The sequence below is a fragment of the Bubalus kerabau genome, chromosome 16 (genome assembly GCF_029407905.1).
Source record: "Bubalus kerabau isolate K-KA32 ecotype Philippines breed swamp buffalo chromosome 16, PCC_UOA_SB_1v2, whole genome shotgun sequence".
In the NCBI taxonomy this organism is placed as follows: Eukaryota; Metazoa; Chordata; class Mammalia; order Artiodactyla; family Bovidae; genus Bubalus; species Bubalus kerabau.
Genome location: NC_073639.1, coordinates 18,261,918 through 18,277,834, shown reverse-complemented (window position 1 = coordinate 18,277,834; position 15,917 = coordinate 18,261,918). Strand labels below are relative to the sequence as shown.

At 38.7% G+C, this 15,917-nt stretch overlaps 1 non-coding gene across 1 annotated transcript; it reads left to right on the top strand.

Annotated features, from left to right (window-relative positions):
* Positions 1-8,327: 8,327 nt before the first annotated feature.
* On the top strand, positions 8,328-8,399 carry TRNAC-GCA (transfer RNA cysteine (anticodon GCA)). Its single transcript has one exon. It is a non-coding gene; the product is annotated as a tRNA-Cys (tRNA).
* The last annotated feature ends 7,518 nt before the right edge of the window (positions 8,400-15,917 follow it).

Below are 15,917 nucleotides of genomic sequence, written 5' to 3'. Positions count from 1 at the left end.
TATGATAATCAAGATTTTTATCCTTTAGAACACATTTCTGTTCAGGTATTCATTTTTAAATGTTTTTCCTCCAAAACTGCTCTGCTTCTCAAAAATCTCTCAATTTAACCTCATGAAATCTAAAACTGATTTCTCTTATTCATGTATTTTCTATTTTCTTGATTGTCACTGTGGCATAAACATCAAACAAATTTCATCTGGCCTAAAGTGAAAGTCGCTCAGTTGTGTCCGACTCTTTGTGACCCCATGGACTATACAGTCCACAGAATTCTCCAGGCCAGAATACTGGAGTGGGTAGCCTCTCCCTTTTCCAGGGGATCTTCCCAACCCAGGGAATGAACCCAGGTCTCCTGCATTGCAGGTGGCTTCTTTACCAGCTGAGCTACAAGGGAGGCCCAAGAATACTGGAGTGGGTTGCCTATCCCTTCTCCAGCAAGTCTTCCTGGCCCAGGAATCAAACCAGGGTCTCCTGCATTGCAGGTGGATATTTTACCAACTGAGCTATCAGGGAAGCCCAACCAGATGTCAATATTTCCAGATTTTACTCAATTATATATCTCACCAAACTCCAGGAATCTCACCCCAGGGTATATCACATTGATTGTGAGAAATGATACCAACATGCAAATAACAAAATACAGTGTATGATAAATCATTTTCTTGCATATTCTCTGAGCCTGCTTTTTAAAAAGATGGCAATAAATAAAAACAAGGTGATTCTACCAAGCTCACTTATTATTTAACGAACTATTGTGAAACTTCAGCTAAATACTAAGGGTAAAAGGACTGAAACAGTAGATTTTTCAAGCCAGAGCTTATGATTTTAAGATAAGCAAGCAATATAAGGAAATTTGCTAACAAAGTACCCAGGCCTCACTCAGAATAGCTATCATTGAAACTATGGGAGGAGCCCAGCTCACCATGCAACCTGTTGATTCCTCTGTTCCAGGTTATGTATCTCCCTTCCAGAATGGAATTTCTTCATTATTCCTTGTATGGTTCCCAGATGCTTCACATCTGAGTGGGTACTATTCACAAATAGCCAGCTCACAATATGATATTCTAATGGTGAAACTAAAAGTGTTAGTCACTCAGTCGTGTCCAACTCTTTGAGACCCCATGGACTTAGGCCTCCAGGCTCCTCTGTCCATGGAATTCTCCAGGCAAGAATACTGGAGTGGGTTGCCATTCTCTTCTCCAGAGGATCTTCCTGACCCAGGGATCAAACCCAGGTCTCCTGCATTGTAGGCAGATTCTTTACCATCTAAGCTACCAGGGAAGCCCAATCCTAATGGTACTAAGCTTTCTTTCTAAAAGTTTGTCTAAGGTACCATTTGTATTGTGGTAGCAGCCATGACACACAGTTGGCTTGAGTTGATATGTTTTAAGGGTTTATCGATATATGTTGCTTCTAAAATACATGTAAGGCAGCTCATCAGTCTTATTCAGTATCATCCTTCAGGTTTCTCTGATTATCTCATTTTTAAGGTAAATATATCCTCTTAGATGTTATTTTTTACATATTTTATGCATAATTCTTTCTCAATGGTAATGTAAATGCCTTGAGGTCAGTGAGTATCATATAAATCCATATAATGTTTTCTGTGGGTGGTTTAGCATGTAAGAAGTTCTCAAAAACAAACAAAAATGTTACTTAAATTGCTATTTTACTAAATCTAATTTCTTTTTCAAATAAATATCCTTTATATACATTTGTGTGTAAATGTATTTGAGACATAAAGACTTAATACATGAAACTAATATGGTTATAAGAAACTAAATTATCCTCAATATGATATGGATAAATAAATTGTGGCATAGCTGTATAATAGGGCATTATTCTTTCAATAACTCTATGCTGTGGAAAATATTTAACTTTTAATGTTCAGAATATAATGTTAGACTTTTAAAAATCAAGATAAAAAGTAAATCTTTCCACCAGTTGCTAATAATGATCTCTAGGAGTAGTAAATATATTTGTCAGAACTCTTAGATGATTCAGCCAAAAGAGGAATTTATTAATATAATACCAGTTTATATCATGTGACTTCTTAAGGATGGCAGTACACTGAGCCTCAGGAAAAACTAAAATGAGGAGTTCGGATGCTGTCAGGCCTCTCTCTCTGGAAAACAAAGAAAAAATAACAATAATAACTCAATCATATCAATAATTATATTAAATGTCAACACTTTAAATAAATCTTAGAGTGTGTCAGACTTGGTTTGAAAACACAAATGATAACACAGAGCCATGTATATACTGGATAGGTAGATAAGTTAAAAAGATACACTTTAAAAATAAGGACACAGGTTGAAAATAAAAGGATATAAAAAGATATTTTATGTAAACACTAATCATAGGAAGATTGGTATGATTATATTGATATCAGAGAGGAAATTTAAGTATTAACCAGGGCTGAATGAAGCACAAGCTGGAATCAAGATTGCCAGGAGAAATATCAATAACCTCAGATACACAGATGACACCAGCCGCATGGCAGAAAGTGAAGAAATAAAAAGCCTCCTGATGAAAGTGAAAGAGGAGAGTGAAAAAGTTGGCTTAAAGTTCAACATTTAGAAAACTAAGATCATGGCATCCGGTCCCATCACTTGATGGCAGATAGATGGGGAAACAGTGGAAACAGTGGCTGACTATTTTTTTGGGCTTCAAAATCACTGCAGATGGTGACTGCAGCCATGAAATTAAAAGATGCTCACTCCTTGGAGGGAAAGTTATGACCAACCTAGACAGCATATTAAAAAGCAGAGACATCACTTTGTCAACAAAGGTCCATCTAGTCAAGGCTATGGTTTTTCCTGTGGTCATGTATGGATGTGAGAGTTGGACTGTGAAGAAGGCTGAGCGCCGAAGAATGGATGCTTTTGAACTGTGGTGTTGGAGAAGACTCTTGAGAGTCCCTTGGACTGCAAGGAGATCAAATCAGTCAATTCTAAAGGAAATCAGTCCTGAATATTCACTGGAATGACTGACGCTGAAGCTGAAACTCCAGTACTTTGGCCACCTGATGCGAAGAACTGACTCACTGGAGAAGACCCTGATGCTGGGAAAGATTGAAGGCGGGAGGAGAAGGGGACAACAGACGATGGTGTGGTTGGATGGCATCACTGACTCAATGAACATGGGTTTGGGTAGACTCCGGGAGTTGTTGATGGACAGGGAGGCCTGGCATGCTGCAGTCCATGGCATCACAAAGAGTCAGACACGACAGAGCAACTGAACTAAACTGAAAGGAAATTTTTTGAATGCAAAACATAGATGGAAAATATAGAACTCTTGTCTCAGGAATTAATAGAAAACTCATACAAAAACTAGTGAAGACAGAATATTTCAATAAAACTATTAATCAATCTGCTCTGACTGATGTTTAGAAAATACTAGACAGTGATTGGGCTTCCCAGGTGGCTCACTGGTAAAAGAATTCCCCGGCCAATGCAGGAGATGTAGGAGATGCGAGTTCGATCGCTCAGTGGGGAAGATCCCCTGGAGAAGGAAATGGCAACCTACTCCAGTATTCTTGCCTGGGAAATCCCATGGACAGGGGTCGCAAAGAGTAGGACATCACTGAGCAAACACGCCTGAGACAGTGATTGCAGAAAATATTCAAGTGTGCATTGAACATTTGCCAAAATGTAGTATATACTAAGCCAGACTATAAATCTTAATAGATTATTGAAAAAGTCATGTCATTTAAAGAGAACTCTAAGAAAGTTAAAAGGCAAACAACAAAAATATGGAAATAAATACCATTTGGCATAGCTAAAGGAGTACAATGGAGAGGGCAATGGCACCCCACTCCAGTACTGTTGCCCGGAAAATCCCATGGATGGAGGAGCCTGGTGGGCTGCAGTCCATGGGGTCACGAAGAGTCAGACACGACTGAGCGACTTCACTTTCACTTTTCACTTTCATGCATTGGAGAAGGAAATGGCAACCCACTCCAGTGTTCTTGCCTGGAGAATCCCAGGGATGGTGGATTCGGTGGGCTGCCATCTATGGGGTCACACAGAGTCGGACACGACTGAAACGACTTAGCAGCAGCAGCAAAGGAGTACAAAGTGGATAACTCTAAGGAAGAGAACTCAGAGAGGGAAAGAGATGTGGTAGGAGACATATATATAAATACATTTATGTATAAATATTGGGGCTTCCCTGGTGGCTCACACAGTAAAGATGCAGGAGACCTCGGTTCAATCTCTTGGTTGGGAAGATTCCCCTGGAGAAGGGAATGCCAACACACTCCTTTGCCTGGAGAATTCCACGGACAGAGGAGCCTTGGTAGGTCACAAAGACTTGGAAACAACTGAGTGATTAACTCTTTTTTATATAAAATATATGTTACTTTATGTGTATTATTTTGATAAAGTTAAATATAAATTATATCAACAATGTGTGTGTATTAGTCACTCAGTCGTGTCCAGCTCTTTATGACACCATGGGTTGTAGCCCACCAGGCTCCTCGTCCATGGAGTTCTCCAGGCAAGAGTAACTGGTGTGGGTTGCCATTCCCTTCTCCAAGGGATCTTCATTTAATAAAGCACAAAAAATATACTTAATCTTAATAAGTACTAGTATCTTCTGCTTCAAAATTAATGTTAATAAATTAGAGAAGAAAAGACACCAACTCGTTAAAGAACCTTTATATTACTTCATATATTGACATTGTGCTTAAAGGTAAAATGTGAGAAGCAGTATTATTAAAGCAAGATACAGTATGCATTATCATCCTTAATATTTAACAATGTTCTACAAATTCTAACTGATGTACAATGGAAATAAAAAGATAAAAGAAACATACACAGTTCTCAGTATTTAACTGATATAATCATCTGTGTGCCTGAGTGTATGATGTCACTTCAGTCATGTTTGGCTCTTTGCAATCCTATGGATTGTAGCCCGCAGATTCTCTGTCCATGGGATTCTCCAAAATACTGGAGTGGGTTGCCATGCCCCTCTCCAGGGGATCTTCCCAACCCAGAGACTGAACTGCATCTCTTATGTCTCTTGCACTGGCCAGGCAGTTTCTTTACCACTATGCCATTTGGGGAGCATGCAAAATTAAAAATCTTAAATAAAAATGCCAGTTTTAAGTTTTCTCTGAAGGTACAATTACAGATTTTTTAAACTTTTGCTTATATGTATTCTTAATATTTATAATTTCAAAATTATAAATATTAAATGTTCACTTGAAGTGCAAATGTGAGAACAATTCTGTTTATATTCACAATTCAAATTTTTCATATTTTACTCATGTGTAAATTCTAAGAATCAAAAAAGTTAAAGAAGTATTTATTGGAAGCATGTGTTTCATCAGTTTTCTGAGACAAAACAAGTTCTATGTACAAACATATAAAATTCCACCCATATGTTGAAATGTATTGTAATTTTAGAAAATTTCCCTAAGATTGCAAAACACGACAACATAAATTGGTCATAGATGAAGGAGGTTAATCATCTTATATTTTAAAGATAAAATCAATTTAAAAGGATTTTAGGGGCAAGATGCACCAAATATATCCTAAGTTCAGTAAGTTTTCCCTTTGTAGTTCAACAGGTTATTCTACATTCCTTCAGAATTCCTCCTCATTTAGATGTCTGAACTGATGTGAGTAAAAGAGACATTTGTTATTCTGATTCCTCCTCTTTCCTCCCTTTAGACTCAGGAAAATAATATAGCCATCTTTCATTTCCTCAGACAAAGCAGTTTAATCAGTTAATGATGTGTTCTCCATGACATCAAACTTAAAGTAGCTGGCAGTACCTAAAGATGTAATTTCAACCCGCTGTGACAAGGCTAATGGGTGATGCCTTGCTGGAGTTCAATAACATGTATATCTGTGATGCTTGGTTGGCCAGGGCATACCACGACTTTTATAATTCTGCCCTTTGAAAGCAAATCAGACTATTGTTCAACTTAGAAAGTCTACAAAAAGTGTATCTTGCCACTGCAATAGTGATCTCTATAATAGAGATCAATTTCATCTGTAATAATTTTATTTATTTATTTCTGGCTATGCTGGGTCTTCCTTGCTGCCAGGGCTTTCTCTCTCATCTCAGTGAGCAGGGGCTTCTCTCCAGTTGCAGTGCGCAGGCTTCTCATTGTGGTAGCTTCTCTTATGGCCCAGCTCAGGCACCAGGGCACGCAGGCTTCAGTAGCTGTGGCACGTGGACTCAATAGTTGCAGCTCCTGGGCGCCAGAGCACAGGCTCAATAGTTGTGGTGCATGGACTTAGATGCTCCGAGGCATCTGGGATTTTTTCAGATCGAGGATCAAACCCATGTCTCCTGCATTGACATGCGGATTCTTTACCACCGAGCCACCTGGGAAGCTGTGATCAACTGTATTTTAAAAACAATATTCAACAAACAAATTAAATGACCAACTTATGTGTTATTACTCTAAAAACTGGAGATCAGGTTTCAAGGCATGGATATGCATGTCTCTACATCAATTTTTTTTTTTAATATTTAAAATCTTCCATGAAAATGTCCTTAATGGAATTTTTTTCCTATTCATTCATTTCAAATCCTCTCTATAATTCACATGATTATCATTTAGATAATTGCTGCTGCTGCTAAGTTGCTTCAGTCGTGTCCGACTCTTTGCGACCCCATAGACGGCAGCCCACCAGGCTCTCCCGTCCCTGGGATTCTCCAGGCAAGTTAGATAATTGAGCTATATGCTAACTTCTAATGCAGGACTACCTTCTTTCAGAAACAAATACAGATTTATACAAGATTTGGATATATTTTAATTAAAGTCTTTTCATATGTTTATGATTTATTTAGAATTTTGAAACACTAATGATAGTAAAGCTAACCTTTAAGAAAAAAAATCTTACATATGTATTTTATAGTATTTCCCTTCAAAATCTTATCTCGTCACTCTGTAAATATGGGCTCTTTTAATGTGAATTCGTGGCCAAACCTCAGAAGGTCATGGTCACTCTGAATATTTGGAGCAGTAAGCACATTTTTCAACAAGAGTGCCTAATTTTCATCAGTTCAAAAAATATCAGTGAACCAGAAATGTGAAGGTAACAATTTTAGGGCCAAAGGAGAGGACTTTATTTTTATTTATTCTATAGTGACATTTCTCTGACTCCCTAGAATTATAAATTTGACCATTTTATAATTTTACTATAATTCTTATTCAAGGACAAATTGTGTACCCAGACTTCTGTGTACTCGGTAGCTTCCTATCATGTATGATAGTATTTCACATAAGATGATTTAGTGTTTTTACAATACTTTCTTTATAAAATTGTTTACTTAGATTTATCCATATTTACATGAGAGTTTCTAATTAATCAAAATTTTTGGTTATTACCATGTTCAATACATATGAATTAGAATCATAGCATTTTATAAAGGTAAGAAGTTTAATAGATATTGTTTCTTATTTTCCAGGCAAAGGATGAATATTGTTCATATCACCCTTAAATGATGATCAGTTTTCAGCCTCTATCTAGATGTTTCTAGTGACAAGGAACTCTCTACATGATAAGCTTATCCAATTCATTTTTGATAACTCTAGTTATTAGGAAGTTATGAATCCACATTAAGGAATCTAAGTTTCATCCTAAGACTGAAAGGAAACCACTAAAAGGATTTATGCTTTAATGTATGTATTGAAGTGCAAAGAATTAAGAAGAGCTTTTTAAAAATCAGCTAAGAGGCTGTTACAGGTACTCAGGAATAATTTTTTGATGGTGATCTAGACAAGGCTAGCATAGAAATAAAAACTTTACAATTTTTTAGGAGATTAAAAGAAACAATATTTAGTATTTGTTTGCATTTAGAGGGAAAGAGAGTTGAAAAGAATGACAGGTTTCTAAATGGAGAATGATAATTTTAAAGAAATAAAATCTCAAAAAGATGATCAGTTTTGAAAATAATGTTGACTTTGCGGTGGCTGTATGGCACTATGAAGCTCATATAAGAAACCCAGACTCAGAACATACATTTCAGAATCTCAAGAGGGAAAATCTAAATGAAGCCATAAAAGTGGATGAGATTGCAATTCAACAATAAAAGAACAAACAACCTAGCTCCTAAAAGGGCCAAAAATATGAACAGACATTTCTCCAAAGATGAAATTGGTTGTTTAGTCGCCAAGTCATGCACAACTCTTTTGTGACCCCATGGACTGCAGACCACCAGGCTCCTCTGTCGATGGGATTTCCCAGACAAGAATACTAGGGTGGGTTGCCATTTCCTTCTCCAGGGAATCTTCCCAACCTAGGGATCAAACCCACATGTCTTCTGCACTGACAGGTGAACTCTTAACCACTAAGTCACTAGGGCTTCCCTGGTGGCTCAGACGGTAAAGTGTCTGCCTGCAATGCGGGAGACCCAGGTTCGATTCCTGGGTAGGGAAGATCCCCTGGAGAAGGAAATGGCAACCCACCCTAGTATTCTTGCCTGGAAAATCCCATGGAAGGAGGAGCCTGATAGGCTACAGTCCATGGGGTCACAAAGAGTAAGACACAACTGAGCGACTTCATTCACTCACTCACTCAAGTCACTAGGAAAGCCCAAAGATGAAAGATGAAATACAAGCGACCAACAAGTACGTGAAAAGATGTCCAATATCGTTTGCCATCAGAGAAAAACATATTAAAATGACAAATAGATACCATTTCACACTTATTAGCATGGTTAGAGTGCTTCCCTGGTGGTGCAGTGGTAAAGAACATACAGGAGACTCAGAGATTTGGGTTCGATCCCTGGATCGAGAAGATCTCCTGGAGTAGGAAATGGCAACCCACTCCAATATCTTTGCCTGGAAATTTCGTGGACAAATGAGCCTGGGGACTACAGTCCCTGGGGTCACAAAGAGTCAGACACAACTGAGTAACTGAAGACATAGCACAGCTTCAGATCAGATCAGTTGCTCAGTTGTGTCCGACTCTTTGCGACCCCATGAATCGCAGCATGCCAGGCCTCCCTGTCCATCACCAACTCCCGGACTTCACTCAGACTCACGTCCATCAAGTCAGTGATGCCATCCAGCCATCTCATCCTCTGTCATCCCCTTCTCCTCTTGCCCCCAATCCCTCCCAGCATCAGAGTCTTTTCCAATGAGTCAACTCTTCGTATGAGGTGGCCAAAGTACTGGAGTTTCAGCTTTAGCGTCATTCCTTCCAAAGAAATCCCGGGGCTGATCTCCTTCAGAACGGACTGGTTGGATCTCCTTGCAGTCCAAGGGACTCTCAAGAGTCTTCTCCAACACCACAGTTCAAAAGCATCAATTCTTCGGCTCTCAGCCTTCTTCACAATCCAACTCTCACATCCATACATGACCACAGGAAAAACCATAGCCTTGACTAGATGAACCTTTGTTGGCAAAGTAATGTCTCTGTTTTCAATATGCTGCCTAGGTTGGTCATAACTTTCCTTCCAAGGAGTAAGCGTCTTTTAATTTCATGGCTGTAGTCACCATCTGCAGTGATTTTGGAGCCCAGAAAAATAAAGTCTGACACTGTTTCCACTGTTTCCCCATCTAGTTCCCATGAAGTGATGGGACCGGATGCCATGATCTTCATTTTCTGAATGTTGAGCTTTAAGCCAACTTTTTCACTCTCCACTTTCACTTTAATCAAGAGGCTTTTGAGCTCCTCTTCACTTTCTGCCATTAGGGTGGTGTCATCTGCATATCTGAGGTTATTGATATTTCTCCCGGCAATCTTGATTCCAGCTTGTGTTTCTTCCAGTCCAGCTTTTCTCATGATGTACTCTGCATATAAGTTAAATAAACAGGGTGACAATATACAGCCTTGACAAACTCCTTTTCCTATTTGGAACCAGTCTGTTGTTTCATGTTCAGTTCTAACTGTTTCTTCCTGACCTTCATACAAATTTCTCAAGAGGCAGATCAGGTGGTCTGGTATTCCCATCTCTTTCAGAATTTTCCACAGTTTATTGTGATCCACACAGTCAAAGGCTTTGGCATAGTCAATAAAGCAGAAATAGATGTTTTTCTGGAACTCTCTTGCTTTTTCAATGATCCAGCGGATGTTGGCAATTTGATCTCTGGTTCCTCTGCCTTTTGTAAAACCAGCTTGAACATCAGGAAGTTCACGGTTCACATATTGCTGAAGCCTGGCTTGGAGAATTTTGAGCATTACTTTACTAGCGTGTGAGATGAGTGCAATTGTGCGATTGTGCAATTGAGTGCAATAGCACAGCATGGTTATAGTTAAAAAAAATAGATAACAAGTGTTGGCAAGAATATGGAGGTATCGAATCTCTTGTACACTGCAGGTGAAGTCATGTAGCCTCTTTGGAAAACTGTTTGGCAGTTTCTCAAAAAGTCAAAAACAGATTTACTACATGGTCTAGTGATTCCACTCCTAGATATGTATCCAAGAGGAAAAAAATATATGTCCACACAAAAACTTACAAGGTTCATAGCAGCATTATTCGTAACAGCCAAAAAGTAAAAAAACCTAATATCCACCAGTTGATGAATAAATAAGAAGTGGCATGGCAACACAATGAAATATTATTCAGCAATAAAAAAGGAATAAAGTACTGACACTGCCAGAACATAGCTGAATGTTGACAACACTGTGCTGAGTGAAAGGAGACACAAAGGACCATATATTATATGACTCCATTTACATGAAATGTCCAGAATTTACAAATTTTTAGAAACAGAAAGTAGCTTAATAGTTGGATATGGGGAGGAGTGGGGGAAATGAGGAGTGACCAACTGTTTATGGGTACCGAGTCTGTTTGGAAAATGATAAAAATGTTTTGAAATTAAAGATGGCGTTGCCAGTCCAGGTTCGATGCACGATACTGGATGCTTGGGGCTGGTGCACTGGGACGACCCAGAGGGATGGAATGGGGAGGGAGGAGGGAGGAGGGCTCAGGATGGGGAACACATGTATACCTGTGGCAGATTCATTTTGATATTTGGCAAAACTAATACAGTTATGTAAAGTTTAAAAATAAAATAAAATTAAAAAAAAAATAAATAAAGATGGCGATAGCTACACCATGCTATGAATACACCAAAAGCCACTGAGCTCGACAATTTCAGTGGGTGAATTGTATGATCTGTGAATTATATATCAATTTTTTAAGTGGATGAGATTGATCCTAGGAAAATGTACGGAGAAAAACAATTGGAAAGCCTAGATAGACCACCAGAGAAGGCAACGGCACCCCGCTCCAGTACTCTTGCCTGGAAAATCCCGTGGACGGAGGAGCCTGGCTGCAGTCCATGGGGTTGCTAAGAGTTGGGCATGACTGAGCAACTTCACTTTCACTGTTCACTTTCATGCATTGGAGAAGGAGATGGCAACCCACTCCAGTGTTCTTACCTGGAGAATCCCAGGGACGGGGGAGCCTAGTGGGCTGTTGTCTATGGAGTCACACAGAGTCGGACACGACTGAAGCGACTTAGCAGCAGCAGCAGCAGCAGACAGACAGACCACTGAAGAGCAAAGATGTTTCAGAAATGGAAGAAGAGGAGCCCACAGTGGACACCAAGCAGAGGAAATTGAAAAGTCAAGAGGAGTGTGCTGAAATCAACTCCTGGGAGCGTGATAGTCACTCAGTCATGCTGTACCCTTTGTGACCCCATGGACTGTAGCCCACCAGGCTCCTCTGTGGAATTTTCCAGGCAAGAATACGGAAGTGAGCTGCCATTCCCTTCTCCAGACGATCTTTCTAACCCAGGGATCCAACCTGGGTCTCCCACATGTCAGGCAGATTCTTTACCATGTGAGCCACTCCTGCGAAAGCAAATTGTTAAACAGTAAAGAAAGGGAGGCATATTTAAGGCCATGATGAAAGTATTTACAACAAAGAAACTGTCAACACTACAAATCAGGGCTTTCTTTTTCAAAAAGCCAGTTTATCAGGACAACATATCTGTTACTTAAGCGTGCTGAAGTACCAAGTACAGTTTCTAATCATTTTACATATGCTTTTACATGAGTCCTCACACCTACCCTAAGAGGTAGGTCCTGTTATTATTCTTAACTATGAGAAAACTGGGGCTTTCCGGGAGGCTCAGACAGCAAAGAAGACAGTCAAGACAGTAAAGATCTCCCATGGGTTCGATCCCTGGGTTGGAAAGATCCCCTGGAGAAGGGAATGGCTACCCACACTAGTATTCTTGCCTGGAGAATTCCATGGACATAGAAGCCTGGCAGGTTGGAGTCCCTGGGGTGGGAAGGAGTTGGACACGACTGAGCAACTAAGAGTTATGAGGAAACTGAATCCCAAAGATGCTGAGTGGCTTCCCAAGGTCATGCAGCTAATCAGTGTCAGAACTGAGACCAGACAGTCTGTCTTCAGAGACCTGAGCACACAGCAACACAGTGTCTTCCATGCCAAGGGATGACACTGCTTCCAGAAAAGGGTTATCATCAGTAGCGCCAAATGCTTCTGAAAGGTCAAATAATTAAAGAAAAACTCAAACGTGTTCACTGGGTTTAGCAAAAAATGAGTCATCAGTGACCTTGGCAAGAACACTTTCAGTGGCATGAAAAGATGTCTATTTCTGTGAAATGAGAAACAACAAAGGATTTTAAAAAATCATGTGGCCTCTTCATTGACTTCCTTCAGTAGCCGCTGGAGCTGTTCATATTCTCCAGTTGAAGTGAAGACTTGGTCAAGAAAGGCAAGGGGAGCAGGAAGCCCATGGCAGTACCAGGGAAATCACCACTACTGGAAAAAACCTGAAGTGAATAGACACAAAAACCATCTACCGACTTAGTTTTCATGAGCCATGCACTTATCATAAGGAACCAGCAAGTGTTAAAGACACAGATAAGCAATTTGAACACCCATTTAAAGCCATAGTCATGTCTTGAAAGTGACACAAGTTACCATATGTTTATGAAAACATTTTATCCACTATCTTTAAAAAAAACAACTCTATTTGTACCAGTAGATACATAGATAGATATGTTTAACTTACTCCTTCTTTAAAAGAAAAAAATTTACTAATGCTTGTTTCTAATGTGTCCCTGCCTCCTTGCGTCATATAACAACAGTCCCCAACCTTTTGGGCACCAGGAATGGATTTCACGGAAGACAATTTTTCCATGAAGCAGGGAGTGAGGGGATGGTTTGGGAATGATCCAACTGCATCACATTTATTGTGCACTTTATTTCTCTTATTATTACATCAGATCCACCTCAGATCATTAGGCATTAGATCTCAGAGGTTGGGGACCCCTGTCATATACAGTCTTGTCCCCAACTGAAATTAAAATTTCCATGTGCCAATAATATTAACCACTGATGAAAGAAAAACACGATGATATCTATGGAACTATATAAAATTAATTGTGCTGGAGTTATATATTTTGTGTATGTGTATATATATGTGTGTATATATGTGTGCATGTGTATATATGTGTGTGTATATATATATATATATATATAATATATATATAGTGGTGGTTTAGTTGCTAAGTCACGTCCAACTCTTAAGACCCCATGGACTGTAGCCTGCCAGGCCCCTCTGTCCATGGGATTTTTCAAGGCAAATATACTGGAATGAATTGCCATCTCCTTCTCCATGGAATCTTCTTGACCCAGAAACAGAACCTGCGTCTCCTGCATTGCAGGTGGTCTCCTTCATTGCATACAGACTCTTTACCGACTAAGTCACCAGGGAAGCGATATATATATATAAACATATATGTCAACAGTGATGGTGAAACAGAGAAATCATAGGCTTTTAGAACCATGATAGGCAAAACTTTAAATATTACTTATGTGGCATTTACAAGTCCATCAGCAGCCTTCAAAATTTTCATTCTGTTTGGGCCAGTAATACCACTATTGGAAATATATCCAAGAGGAATTAATCTGAAATACCAAAAATAAATTTGGGGCAAAAAAAAAAACTGTAAAAATTTGCAGAAACACAAATATGCTAGATATTCTCATTTGACTCACAAGAGATTGCCCCTTTCTTCCAGCCTGCTTTATATAATGAGAGGCTGAGCTGTTTAGGCTGCAGCAAAAGATTCCTTTTGCTTTGGCTTTCAGTTAGATCTGGCCAACGGCAGACGCAGGCAGGGGAATAATCAGGATCTGGGAAAAGAGTAAAAGAGGGAGATTTTCTACTGAGACTCTCCTTTTTGGACCCCCAGGGTTAGCGGGTTTTCTGTGCCCCTCTACGCACAGCCTTGTCAGCAGAGAAGCAGCTCACTCCACACACGTGCTCTCTCCAGTTCCCTTTCCCTCCGTCCATATTGTGGCTAGCTTCTGGGTATTGTACCACTTGCACCACTGCACAAAAAAGGAGGCAAGTGCTAGTAATTATTTTGTGCAGAGAAAACAAGAATTAAAAATATTTGGTAAAGCAGCTTTATCTTTATTTCCAAATAGATTTGCTTTGGTTTTTCTTCTTTAGCCCATTAGATTTTAGAATATTCTTTGGCTAGAGACATAATAGAAGACAATATGTTTTGCTGTTTGTTTGTTTTTTTTTAAAGAATACAGTCATTACATTGAACAATTTTTTTTTTCTGTTGCATACCACTTCTGTGATTGTAGTGTTATTTCTTGGTTTTGATATCTTTGGACAGAGAAATAAATACACATTATTTTAAATTAATTTTTCCTTGTCTTTGAAGCTCAGTCTATAAATGTGTTATTAAAACAGAAATTACTTGTTTTTCATCACTTAAATACTTGAAAACTGAAATTAATAACATATAAGATGAATTAGATTTTTCTGAACAGATTTTTTTTTAATGTGAAAGCTTTTCACATAGAAAACCTGAATTTAGTATCATACCTAACAGTGAAATACTGAGTAATTTCTCCCTAAGATAGAAACATGCCAAGAATGTCGACTCTTTCTACCTCCACTCATCATTATGCTGGTTGACATAACCCTTCCAGTAAGCAAGAAAAGGACATAAATTCAAGAAAATGAGAAAAGAGGAAATAAAACTGTCTTTACTTTCAGATTTTTTATTGCTTACATAAAAAATTATAAAAAATAAAAAAATAACTACTAGAATTAATGTCCTAACACAGCACAAGATACAAGGTTAATTTACAAAAGTCAGCAAAAATGTCCTGTTTCTGCATAAAGTGGTATCAATTTTACATTGAAGAAACTGTTATCAAGCCCCAAGCCTTATTATTGGGTGGTTATTATATTCATATTCACATCATTTCACATATGAACAATTATTCACATATAAACAATAATCCATTACTAAGAAAGGGAGAGGCAAGAAAAACTGATAGAGATAAGGTTGCTGGGTCCAGACAGCAATTGTTTATTGCAGAGATGGAATCAGACACCACCTCTCAGAAATATTTACAATATTTTTTCTTCTTTAGAGTTTTTAAAGCATACTTTAAGAGGCCTATGATATCTATTCCCAATTCTCATTTCTGTACAATTACAACAAAGCAGGAAATAGAATTCTAATCTCCAAGAGATAAGATATCCTACACTATAGATCTTAATAAATTGCACTTCATAATTTACCTTAGTATTCTTAATAGCACTTTTACATCTGTCTTACCCACACACGTCACATGGTTCTATTTTTCTGGTCATGTTGGGGTATTTTGTACTCTGTATTTTGATCCTATTTAGGTTAGGCACATTTCCAACTGATTTCTTATTGAGAGGAACCACAGCTATCCTTTGGAGTTTTCAGAGCCATTTTTTTCCCATTTTCTCATCCTGCAATTGCTATTCTTTTCTGGAGCTCAAGGAAGTCTTAGCTCTTCTGAGAGCCTTGGACTTAAAGGTCAGAGATTTACCCCCCTGGCTACACAAACAGGAAGTGAGGAGATAGAACTGACCCAGATAGAATCTGACCTAAATTTGATCCTCACAGGCTGGCAATTTATGTTTGTTCCCCCGACTTTGCTTTCTCCTGAGTTTTCCATTTAT